Source organism: Danio rerio, chromosome 25 (genome assembly GCF_052040795.2).
Source record: "Danio rerio strain M-AB ecotype USA chromosome 25, GRCz13ab, whole genome shotgun sequence".
In the NCBI taxonomy this organism is placed as follows: Eukaryota; Metazoa; Chordata; class Actinopteri; order Cypriniformes; family Danionidae; genus Danio; species Danio rerio.
The window spans coordinates 9598321-9609627 of NC_141045.1; the positions used below are offsets into that span (position 1 = coordinate 9598321).

At 34.2% G+C, this 11307-nt stretch overlaps 1 protein-coding gene, 1 long non-coding RNA gene and 1 other non-coding gene across 14 annotated transcripts in view; 2 read left to right on the top strand and 1 right to left on the bottom strand.

Annotated features, from left to right (window-relative positions):
• polg (polymerase (DNA directed), gamma) overlaps positions 1-10155 on the bottom strand; it is a 44369-nt gene extending 34214 nt beyond the window's left edge. For 7 of the 12 annotated variants that reach the window (XM_087311709.1, XM_087311712.1, XM_087311706.1 and 4 more), the window contains exon 1: positions 95-255. The gene's annotated coding sequence lies outside the window, so the exon portion shown is untranslated. Of the gene's footprint in view, positions 1-94; positions 256-9795 lie in introns of those variants that run through there. The other 5 variants (XM_087311708.1, XM_087311702.1, XM_087311704.1 and 2 more) reach the window with 5 other exon arrangements.
• Positions 729-801, top strand: trnar-ucg (transfer RNA arginine (anticodon UCG)). Its single transcript has one exon. It is a non-coding gene; the product is annotated as a tRNA-Arg (tRNA).
• On the top strand, positions 5721-9363 carry LOC147837658 (uncharacterized). Its single transcript, XR_015526179.1, has 5 exons — positions 5721-5764; positions 6123-6186; positions 6465-6592; positions 7562-8982; positions 9175-9363. It is a non-coding gene; the product is annotated as an uncharacterized LOC147837658 (long non-coding RNA).
• Positions 10156-11307: the final 1152 nt, after the last annotated feature.

Genomic DNA, 11307 nt, shown 5'->3' on the forward strand with positions numbered 1-11307 from the left:
ACTTTACTCAATCATATTTCGTATTTTCTTTAATGAACTCGAACTCTTTTGTAACTCTGTTACATTGTAGTAACAAAACATAAACATAAGTTACCTGATTAACCACCGAAGAACAAACATGACGCCGCCTGGTTTCCCATGCTGTTGTACTGTCAAACCGCTGACTTTATTGTAAAGTCACCATTTGATTTCCAAAAGCAACAACTGACCCAAAAACAAACACATTCAAACACACCACACATTACTGTCAGCGACACACGAAGAAATACTGCTGGGCTTCTGAAGCTCAACTTCTTCACAGCGACATCCAGTGGTTTGTAGCCACGTGATAACCATATATAACAATATTATTTGTTTTCCTTTAAATCGGAGGATATTTTTTCACAATAATAATAACGATGTAAATGTGAATAGTTACTGAAGATCAAATAAAATGTAAAAAATAGCCGCGCTTGTTCGGGACTTCGTTCGGGTCCTGCAGTGGCTTGGCAACGTGATTGGAAGATTACAGTGCCACGTCACCATTGCTTGTTTAATATTCATGAGATCCTCATAGGCATAGTAGGATTTAATAATTCGCTTCTTAGATTCTCTGTTGTCATCAGGGCACAGACTGATTTGTCGGATTCGTTAAGATGTAATATACAGTGCTTTACTAACGCAATTGTGGTGTTTCGTATATTGAATTGTAAAAATATAACCATACATTTCTTACGTACTTTCACGGAGGCCTCGTGGCCTAATGGATAAGGCGTCTGACTTCGGATCAGAAGATTGCAGGTTCGAGTCCTGCCGGGGTCGAGTTTTTATTTATCATGTCGTATCTGCATTTATATGGTTTAAATGAAATGTGGAATACGTGTACAAGACACGAATAACATTTCATTGCAAGATAATCTATTAAAATCAAACAACAGCATTAGCCTACAATTAACGTTATAGAGCTAATGTCAGGGAGCGTTGATGGAGTATTTGACTTCTTTCAAAGTCAATAACACAACCAGAAAAGAAAGCCAACGTCCCAATAATTTTTTTTAAAAAAAACTAACTTTAAACAGTCCACATTCAACATATAAAGCTGAAAACTTGTCGAACGTAAATGAGATGTCCCAGGCAGACTTCTAACTATTATCGCATGAGGGCGCTGTTGTCATTAGAAATGAACACATCTTATAGAAAGAGACTTTGTAGGCTATCATTCCTTTAAAATATTATATATATATGGTGCTGCGAAATTGGAAGAACTCAGATACTCCCTCGTTTAAGGATTGGATTGAGCTGATGACTTCTACTGCAACATATGAACGTAAGTTGGCAAGACTTCAGGACTCCACCCACACTTTTAATCAGAAACGGGGTAGCTTTTTGCAGTATTTGGAGAGGAAAACTGAAAGGCATTTTGGCTGTCTGTTGTATAGTCATTCATTCATTTTCTTCCCGGCCATGGCGGAATGAACCACCAACTTATCCAGCAAGTTTTTACACAGGGGATGCCCTTCCAGCTGCAACCTATCTCGGGGAAACATCCACACATACACATACACACACACACACACACACACACACACACACACACACACACACACTACGAACAATTTAGCCTACCCAATTCACCTGTACCACATGTCTTTGGACTGTGGGGGAAACCGGAGTACGCAGATGAAACCCACGCGAACGCAGTGAGAACATGCAAACTCCACACAGAAACGCCAACTGAGCCGAGGATCGAACCAGTGACCCAGCGACCTTCTTGTGTGCTTGTTGTTGTATAGTATTATTTTTATTTTTCTGAATGTTGATTTTGTATTTTTAATTTTATATTGTTCGTGGTATAAAAGTAAAAAGAAGAAAAAAAAAGTTCAATAAAAAAAAAACCATGAACAAACATTAGAGAAAAATATTTGTGACAATTTTTGTATAATAGTTTTTATATTATAAAAACATAAAATATTATAATATTTTACATTTACAAATTATATAATAACTTATGTAATTTAATATAATATATAAACATTTCATATATATATATATATATATATATATATATATATATATATATATATATATATATATATATATATATATATGTAATTTTCTTTTCGGCTTAGTCCCTTGATTAATCTGAGGTCACCACAGCAGAATGAACCACCAACTTATCCAGCAAATGTTTTAAGCAGCAAATGCCCTTCCAGCTGCAACCCATCACAGGGACACACCCATACACTCTCATACACACACATACACCATGGACAATTAAGCTTACCCAATTCACCTATGCCATGATTTTGGACTTGTGGGGAAAACCGGAGCACCCGGAGGAAACCCACGCAAACAAGGGGGGAACATGCAAACTCCACACAGAAACGCCAACTGACCCAGCCGAGGCTCAAACCAGCGATGTTTTTGCTGTGAGGTGAACGTGCTACCCACTCCACCACCGTGCACCCCATAAGAATATAATTTACAATGTTTGTATGAGAGTGCTATTGTTAAAAATATGACTAATAAAAAAAAAAGTAACAACATTTTATAACATAATATAATAAAAAACTAATGAAACAATTAACAAAAACTATTAGACTAATTAAAACGAGAGATTTAACTATTTTATTTGTTTTTAATACAAACAACAACATTTTAGCATATGCATAACAAGCCTTTTTACTGGAATGAATAATTCTGAATATTCATTGATTCATTTTCACAGATTAATCCTGTAGTGAATACAGTCAATTTGAACAATAATTAAATCAAATTCACAAATACCCCTTTTATGGTGAGCTATTTTTTGCTCCTTGTCCTGAACAAACATGTCATTCTCTCAGTGTTTTAGCTAAAGATCATGATGGAATGAGTAAATGTTCTCTCTTTTCTTTACAGGAGGAACAGTCACTGCTGCTGTGAGCGGATGAAAGAGCCCTTGTTGACCAGATTCTGGAGAGAGAAAGAGAAACTAGTCGGAAACATTACAAACTCTGAATGAATAGAGTTGTATTGTGTGTATTATATTTTATTATTCTTTTATGTTTCTTTATCTTTGTACATTGAATATTTGTATATTCTTATTTCTTTATTGTCTGTGTCTTTGTCCTGTCACTGTCATTCTGTTGCACTGTACTTCTGTCATGTGTACAGACCTGCCAATAAAGCTCTTTCTGATTCTGATCTTTATAATAATAACAATCATTATCATATTAGTTTTTTTATTTCTTATTTTATTATGTAACTATCAATATTCTAATTGTGTGTTTATGTGAGGGGACTTTGTGATTGTATCAATGGTTTATGTAAAACTGCAATGTTTTTGACAATGTAAAAAATGCTGGGTTCCACACAATCGATTTGTGTTGGGAAAACATCAAGGAATCAAGTTAGCTGAATAGCTTTTACAAATTTAAGTGGATTGAACATAAAACTATTAAGGTTTTCCAAAAAAAACTCAAGAATTGTGTTGTTTGAGTTCATCTTAAATAAGTTTGAACAAACAGTAAATGTCATCCACTGTAAAAGATGCAGGCTTCCACACAATTCCTTCACGTTGTCCCAACACAGTTTAAGTTAACATATTGCTTTTACAAATTTAAGCGGGTTAAAAAGAAAACAATTAAGTTGTCCTCTCCAAAAGACAGTCAAGATAGTGTTGATTCAGCTCATTGAAATAGAAGTAGTTTAAAGCAGTGGCTCTCAAAGTGGGGGACGGGACCCCCAGAGGAGTCACGGGACCATGAAGTGTCGCCTGGTGATTTCCTAAAAATCGATTTATTTTTATTAAACCATAAGAATGACCATATTTTATCCATAACCTACTGAAGAGAAAAAATATATACTATATAGTTACTATAGTAGCTTATAGTAATTAGTTCTGTTGGATTGTGACCCCTGGGGTAATTTCATTATAATAAAGACACAGAAATAGTGTCAGATGCAGCAGATTGATTTGATAACACCAGATAAACCTTTCTGTCCCATTTACAGCACTGACATACATTAAAAAAATTAAACGAAGAATATACTTTTTCTATTAGTGTAAGCCATTGCATGCAATGTTTCTGTGTTTATAACCACCTCAGAGGATATTGGGGGTTGCGAATCACTGGCATTGTCATTTTGTGGGTCACAGGCTGAAACGTTAGGGAACCCCTGGTTTAAAGAGCAGTCATTTTTGAGTGTATTTTGAGTGTACTGGACAAGTCATGCCAATAAAGCTCAAGTCAATAAAGCTGACAAGTCATGCCAATAAATTGAGAGAGATTTTGAAATTTAAGCACATTAATTTAATACACTTTTTATAAAACAAAACATATTTCATTGAGGAGAAAATGCACATGTTGTCCTGCAATGTATAGGAGTTTCATGCTGTCACTGTAAAATGCTGCAAAATTCCTTCACGTTGTTCCAACACACATTGATTAAGTTAACTTAATCGTTTTATAAATTTAAGTCTATTGAACATAAAACTATTAAGTTATCCCCCCCAAAAAACAACAAAAAAATAAAACAAAAATTGTTTTGTTTTTAGCTCAATTTAAATAAATAGTTAGAACAAGTTTATTTGTTTATTTTTTGAGTGTAGGTCTACTCCGAATGCCTTCAAACCAGCTGGTAACATCATTCACCCATAATGGCTTGATAGCTAATTGATTTTATACTAAAATATCTGTCATCATTTTTTACCATATAAAAGCAAATGCAAACAGTCTTTGTAAAATTTCCATTAACAGCTAGAAGCTAAACCTCCAACAAAGTGAGAAAGAGAAAGGGAAAGAGACTTAAACAAAGTGTGTTGGTCCAGCAGAGTGAGGATGCATTAAATCATGGAGTGCAGGAGCGTCTGAACAGTGATGCTATTGATGTTTTCTGGAGACGGGTGAGCGGGTCAGCGAGACTCACAGGGCTATTGGTATGCTAACGCTAAATATTTACATATATCCTCATGCAGAGACACGATTCAGACCAAACGAAAGATCAAAGACGAAATAATTAATGAAAATGCGTTCATCTATCTATCTATCTATCTATCTATCTATCTATCTATCTATCTATCTATCTATCTATCTATCTATCTATCTATCTATCTATCTATCCCTTAATTCATTAAGCTTGATAATTTGATGATAGATTTGTTTGTATAACAATAATAACAATAAAATCACATCCAATTGGACTCAGATTTTCCTTTCTTCAAAATTGGTTTAAAAAAATCAATTAAATAAATAAATAGGTATAAAATAACTTGGGATCAATAGCCTAAATAAATAAATGTTGCAATTGGCAGTTCATTTCGCTGTGGCGACTCCCGAAGCAGGGAATAAGGAGAAGGAAAGTAAGTCCGTAACGTTAGATATAACGTCCCAGCCGGCACACGACCGACCTTCAACGTTGAAATATGGTTGAAATAAGGTCAGTTGTGTTTTGAACGTTGAAATAATGTTGATAGAACGTTTAATGTTGAATGGTTGAAAAACAGCCTGCATATGACAAGGCTTCAACGTTGAAATGTGGTTGAAAATATGTCAGTTGTTGCTTTAATGTTGAAACAATGTTGAATGATAAATGGTTGAAAAAAGTTACAGAAATCGTTGTACAAATCAACGTTGACATTTTTTTTATCATGATCTGTATATTGAATTTACGTCATGGCTTCACCCAACATTCAACATGTTTGGTTACCATGGTATTGGAGGACTCCGCGCACGCGGCCACGCGCAGCGCTTCACTTCACTTAATTACGAACACCTGACCTGCAGTGCAGCAGAATTCAGAGGTAAGCGTGTTTTTAGATGCTTTAACGTTTTATTTACCCCCCGATTTTGTCAGTGTATCTTAAACGTGACTTTTGAGGTGTAGTGTTTCGAATTTTGAAGCATTTAAAACTTTCCAGTTTGTTTTTAGTCTTGTTTGCGCTCCGGTGACGCGCAGCTAACCTCGAGGTAATGTCACATGTTTAACGTTAGTCTAAATGAGCGTTTTTATGGCAAATTCAAAGTGATAAACTCCAAACGCAGTTTAAAGTTACTGAGCAACGTTATAAAACAATATCCATTTTATACGCTGTATTATTAGTGTTATTATTACAAAGTTAACTGCTGTCGTTTCACTGTTGTTGTTGTTTTTGCTTTTAGACATGTAACTTACTCCAGAGACGCACTAACTTGCACAGCATTGAATGGAAAAGGCTTTGTCCATGTAAGTTTACTTTACCTTTAACTATCTGTTAAATCTTCTTGGTGCTTTGGTTGGTGATATTCTCTTTCTAATCTGTTTGTTTATTGATTGTTAGGCTATGTTGTGATATTATATTGTTATATTGATATTATTATTGTGAAATCATGTTGTGATGTTATACTATGTGACAGTATTGGGGAACAAATATGTATTTAGTGAGAAATTAATGCTTAAATTATACTTTGTATAGTAGCAGATAAAAGGTGTAATGGGTTTTAACTTTCTGAGTTTTCTGGAAGGACCAGTTGAGGGGCATCAAGAACATGCAGATGGCCTAAACCTGTGTCAGCCTGGACAGACTGCAGTTCTGCTACTCCATGCCAAGGCTTTTGTATGGATGTCTTGACTGCTACTGTGTTCTCTAAAGGTATTACTGGAGCAAAACAACAGCACCCGTTACAGTGAAATTTGTATTCAAAAAAATAGTGATACATGTGTAGCAGGTCCAGTACATGTAATGTCATTGAGAAGTTGTTTTATTAAATGTCATTAAAACAAATAAATAAACATGCTATTTAAATAAATCTAAATATTAAAAACTTGAGGATTAAGATGACAAATGAAATGCATCATCTGTCTTGCGAAAAGGGTCTACTTAAGAGTTCTGGTGTTTTCCAACTGAAAGGGATAGTTCACCCAAGAATGAAAATTTTCTCACATTTTACTCCCCAAATGGTTTAAAACCATTATGAGTTTATTTTGTTGAACACAAAAGAGGCTACTCTTAAAAAAAAAAATAAAAACCTGTAAACATTGACCTCCATAGTAGAAAAAAATACTATAGAAGTCAACGGTTATAGATTTGCAGCTTTCTTCAAAATATCTTCTTTTGTGTTCAATGTGGTCAGTAAATGACGACAGAATACAAATTTTTAACTATCCCTTTTATTCTCTGTCCTACATGCAGACTTTTACAGAAGTGCTACTCCTTCTAGAGTTTTTCTCAACCATGTCTAAAAAGCTTCAAACAGCTTTTACAGTACATGTAATGTTTACAACAACTTGTAATTATTAGATGTGTTGAATGTTTCATGATTCTTTACTGCAGCCTTGGTTAAAAAAAAAAAAAAAAAAAAGCAATTTTTTCGAGAATCTGAAATTTGAATTCTGGAAATGCTGGCACCGGTGGTGGCGAAGGGCTTCCTGACGACATCACACCTAATTCTTCACTTCTCTTAGTTAGGAATATTCAGATGTTCAGATGGATGAGTCAAAATTATTGAGTGTGGCGATATTATAGGACAAATTTGGATTCAATAAAAATAAATATTTGAATTTCACTTTGTATAATAGCTGATACCAACTTAGTTGTAACCTCGTATTTTATTTATTGCAGGTTTTCTGGAAGCTCCATTTGAGGGCATCAAGGACATACTGATGGCCTAAACCAGTGTCAGCCTAGACAGACAGACATCTATTGCAGTTCTGCTACACAAGACCAAACTCTCTGCTTTTGTATGGATGTCTGACTAGTACGGTGTTCTCTAAAGGTGTAACTGGAGCAAAACAACAGCACCCGTTACAGTGAAATTTGTGTTCATAAAAGATAGTGATATATCAGGTATAGTAACAGGTCCAGTACATTTGTCATAAAGGTTAAATCACAGTAAGTACTGTAAAAATAACTTGTTTGCCTCTGCCAAAACAGGTCATGGTGTGTGCTTACTGCTCGTAGTAAACACACACGCTGATCTGATGCGGGAGAGATATATGCAAACACATTTGTATTTACTGTTTTGTTTTGCCTCACTAAAGTGTTGTTGGAGCTTGGTATGTTCACAGTTGAAATCACTGAAGTCACATGGAACGTTTTGACAATGTGTTTTGTGCCTTATCTTGACGATGAGCATCTTGGGACCATTGCTGTCTGTAGAGGATGAGGCATTTAATCTAAAATATTTTAGTTTGTGTTCTGAAGATTAACAAGTCTCTGGTATGACACAAGTAATTAATAACAGAACCTATATGAACACTTAATGTGACATGTAATAGTGAAATAGTGGTCCTACATTCACAAATGTGAGCCATTATTATAAGACCCATGTGAACATGCAATTTTTATGATACTAATAATAATAATGGAATAACAAATTGCTTTTACTGTTGTGTTTGTAAGAGAGAATCAAACCATATATTCTACACATTTTCTTGATGATTTACTGAAATATTTGTCTATGTTCCACTGTCACAGGTGCTCAGTTTTGCTGCAGTAATGCTAAACACAATAGATGTACTTTATACAAAAAAAAAAAAAAACTACTAAATATTTAGCATGCAGACCTGCAAAGTGAAGGAGTAATGTCAGGTTTAGATTATAGCATGAGTTTTCACTATTGTGAAAGTAAAGCCATTCATTTACAATGAATTGGAATAGCAAACCTCATTATTGATTTTGTAGGAAACTCACCTGGTGTTTGAGAAATAAATATGTATTTAAGTGCTAGACTGATATAGATGTTTTAGTGTTTTACACTTGATTCTTTGTCCCCAGTGCCATCTTTTACCTCAAGTGTTTCTCTCAACCTATAAAACCTCAAACAGATGTAATGTATTTCACTTGTGATTCTTAGTTGTGAGTGATGTTTTTTAATTTATTTTTTTACTGCAGCCACTTTAAAAATGGGCATTTTGTAAACTTTGTAAACGGAATTGTATTTTGCAGACTGTGATGGTTGAAGCGTAGTTTAGTTACTTAGTTTAATTTAGTTGGTATCTGTCTTTCTGAAGACGGTAACACTTTACAATAAGGTTGTATTAGTAAGTGTTAATGTATTTACTAACATGAACAGAACAATGAAGCATCTTTCATATAAAAAAGTACAGTTCATGTCAGCTCAGTGCATTAATGTTAACAAGCATACATTTTGATTTTAATAGCATCGGGACATATTTCAATTAATTAAATGATTAATAAATGATGTACAAGTATTTGTTCTTTGTTCATGTTAGTAAACATTAACTTTAATTCATGAAACCTAATTAAAAAGTGACTATTTAATTGTATGCCTTTTTCTGTATTTGAGTGTACAGCATGTATAGTAACCTGCATGGTTTTAATGAACTATATGCTGTAAATGTTGCTGTATATTTAGAATAAATGAAATAATGAGGTGTGTATTAAATAAATTGATACACAGACTAAGTTGTGTATTTGTGTCGTGTATTTTTTATTAGTAAAAAATTGTTTGCTATATTTATGGACTTTGCGTTGTATGTAATTTCTATTTAACTTGCGTTGAAATGTATGACGGTGAAACAACGTCACGGTATCAACGTTGATCCAATTTGCAAAATCGAAAGGTAATTCAACCTTTATTCAACGTCTACAAAACGACCACAATTCACCCATGAAGAAGGTAAGAGTGAAACAACGTTGTGATTTCAACGGTGAATCACCGGTGGTGGTCCGACGGTGAAACAACGTCACTATATAAACGTTGATCCAATTTGCAAAATCGAAAGGTAATTCAACGTTGATCCAACCATAGACCTGACGTTGATTCAACGTTGAATCACCGTTGAAATGCCGGCTGGGGTTAAAGCAAAAAAATGTAAACATTAGGTTATTACCTGATGTGTCTGTAAGAATTTAAAAGAAGAAAAGATTCTCTTTCTCTTCTGTCTCTGTGATGGTCTTGATGTGACAGACACGCTGCAGCCGTTTTTAGGGCCCTCGCTGTAACCCGCCCTTATTGGTCACTAGGGAACAGCAGGAAATGGCGACTCAATTAGCAGTTGTTGACCTGTAATCCTGAACTCTGACCTCTGTTGATCTGGTCCACTTTATTGTCCTCTAGGGAGCGAAAGTCCATCTCACATTCATTCATCTGGACTCCATCAAGTGTCCATTTATACAGCTGGACTGAAGGAGTCAAGGTCATTACCGCTAAACTGCCTATAAATGCGTCTTGTTTTCGCGCGTTTTTTGTTGCTTTTTGCTATTTTTAAACATATATATTTATTTTGCAGTTTTATTTTGTCAACGAGCTAACGTTTTTATTTTCTATAGATGAGATCGCTGCCACAATATCAAGACACATTCAACACATAAATTCAAATTATACTATTACTACAACCCCAATTAATGCTTGATCCGCCCTAAAGGATACCAAAACAAGATGTATAGGGGGTCTGCCCTTAGTCTAGTTAAGAAATAGTTTGCTCTGATCGGTATGTTTAATAATAATGATAATTAAAATAATAGATAACTTAAATATTAATTTGATCACCCCTGTAATGGTCCATGTTAGCGCCAAAAATATGATATCATTTCAATAAATGCAGAGCCCCAACAGTGTTCACAAAACATGTTTCCCTTAGTATGTTTATTTAATATCACACAAAAGTCATAGAGAACCCCTCAATATCCTCAAAACACTGAAAACATAACAAGTTTGATTAATTTGACGTTATTAAATTAAATATGTAAATTTGGCTGAGGCATCATGCCGAACATACTTGAAAAACTTGACCCCAAAATACTGAGAAAATCATACTATAAAATACAAAAAATATTTGTAAATGAAACAATATTTTCAGTCTGTAATCGGATCTATCAACTTGTATTTGAAATTTATCATTTATTTACAGCTGGTTTAGAATATATATGTAGCCTAATAATCTACTCTTTGATAATATGTTTAATTTATGCATTTTACAACTGTCCTTGATGGAAAATCTTGCCTTTAAATAATCGAAAGGTTTGATTGTTTTTATTGCAACAAACTGTTGTCACTTTAAAATAAAAGCAGACCAAATAAATTCAAAAATCTTTATCAATTGTGAATAAATATGAATCAAATTAAAACATGACTTTAAACTTTGTTCAGATGCTCTTGTTTGTCCTCATTTTTATTCAGCATTTTCATTACCCTTGTACTCTAACACCCAGTTTATTTTTTACTTAATTAAATTGTTTTCTGCGAACTTTTGATTCCTACTATGGCGAAAGCCGAACTCTTACATATTAAGTAGAAATTGGTAAAACATCCAATGGAAAACCCTTTCTTCTTGAATATTCATTTGATTTGGCTGACGTTGATTCGAAAGTGTCCAATGGTTAACGTTTGTGTCTTGAATACT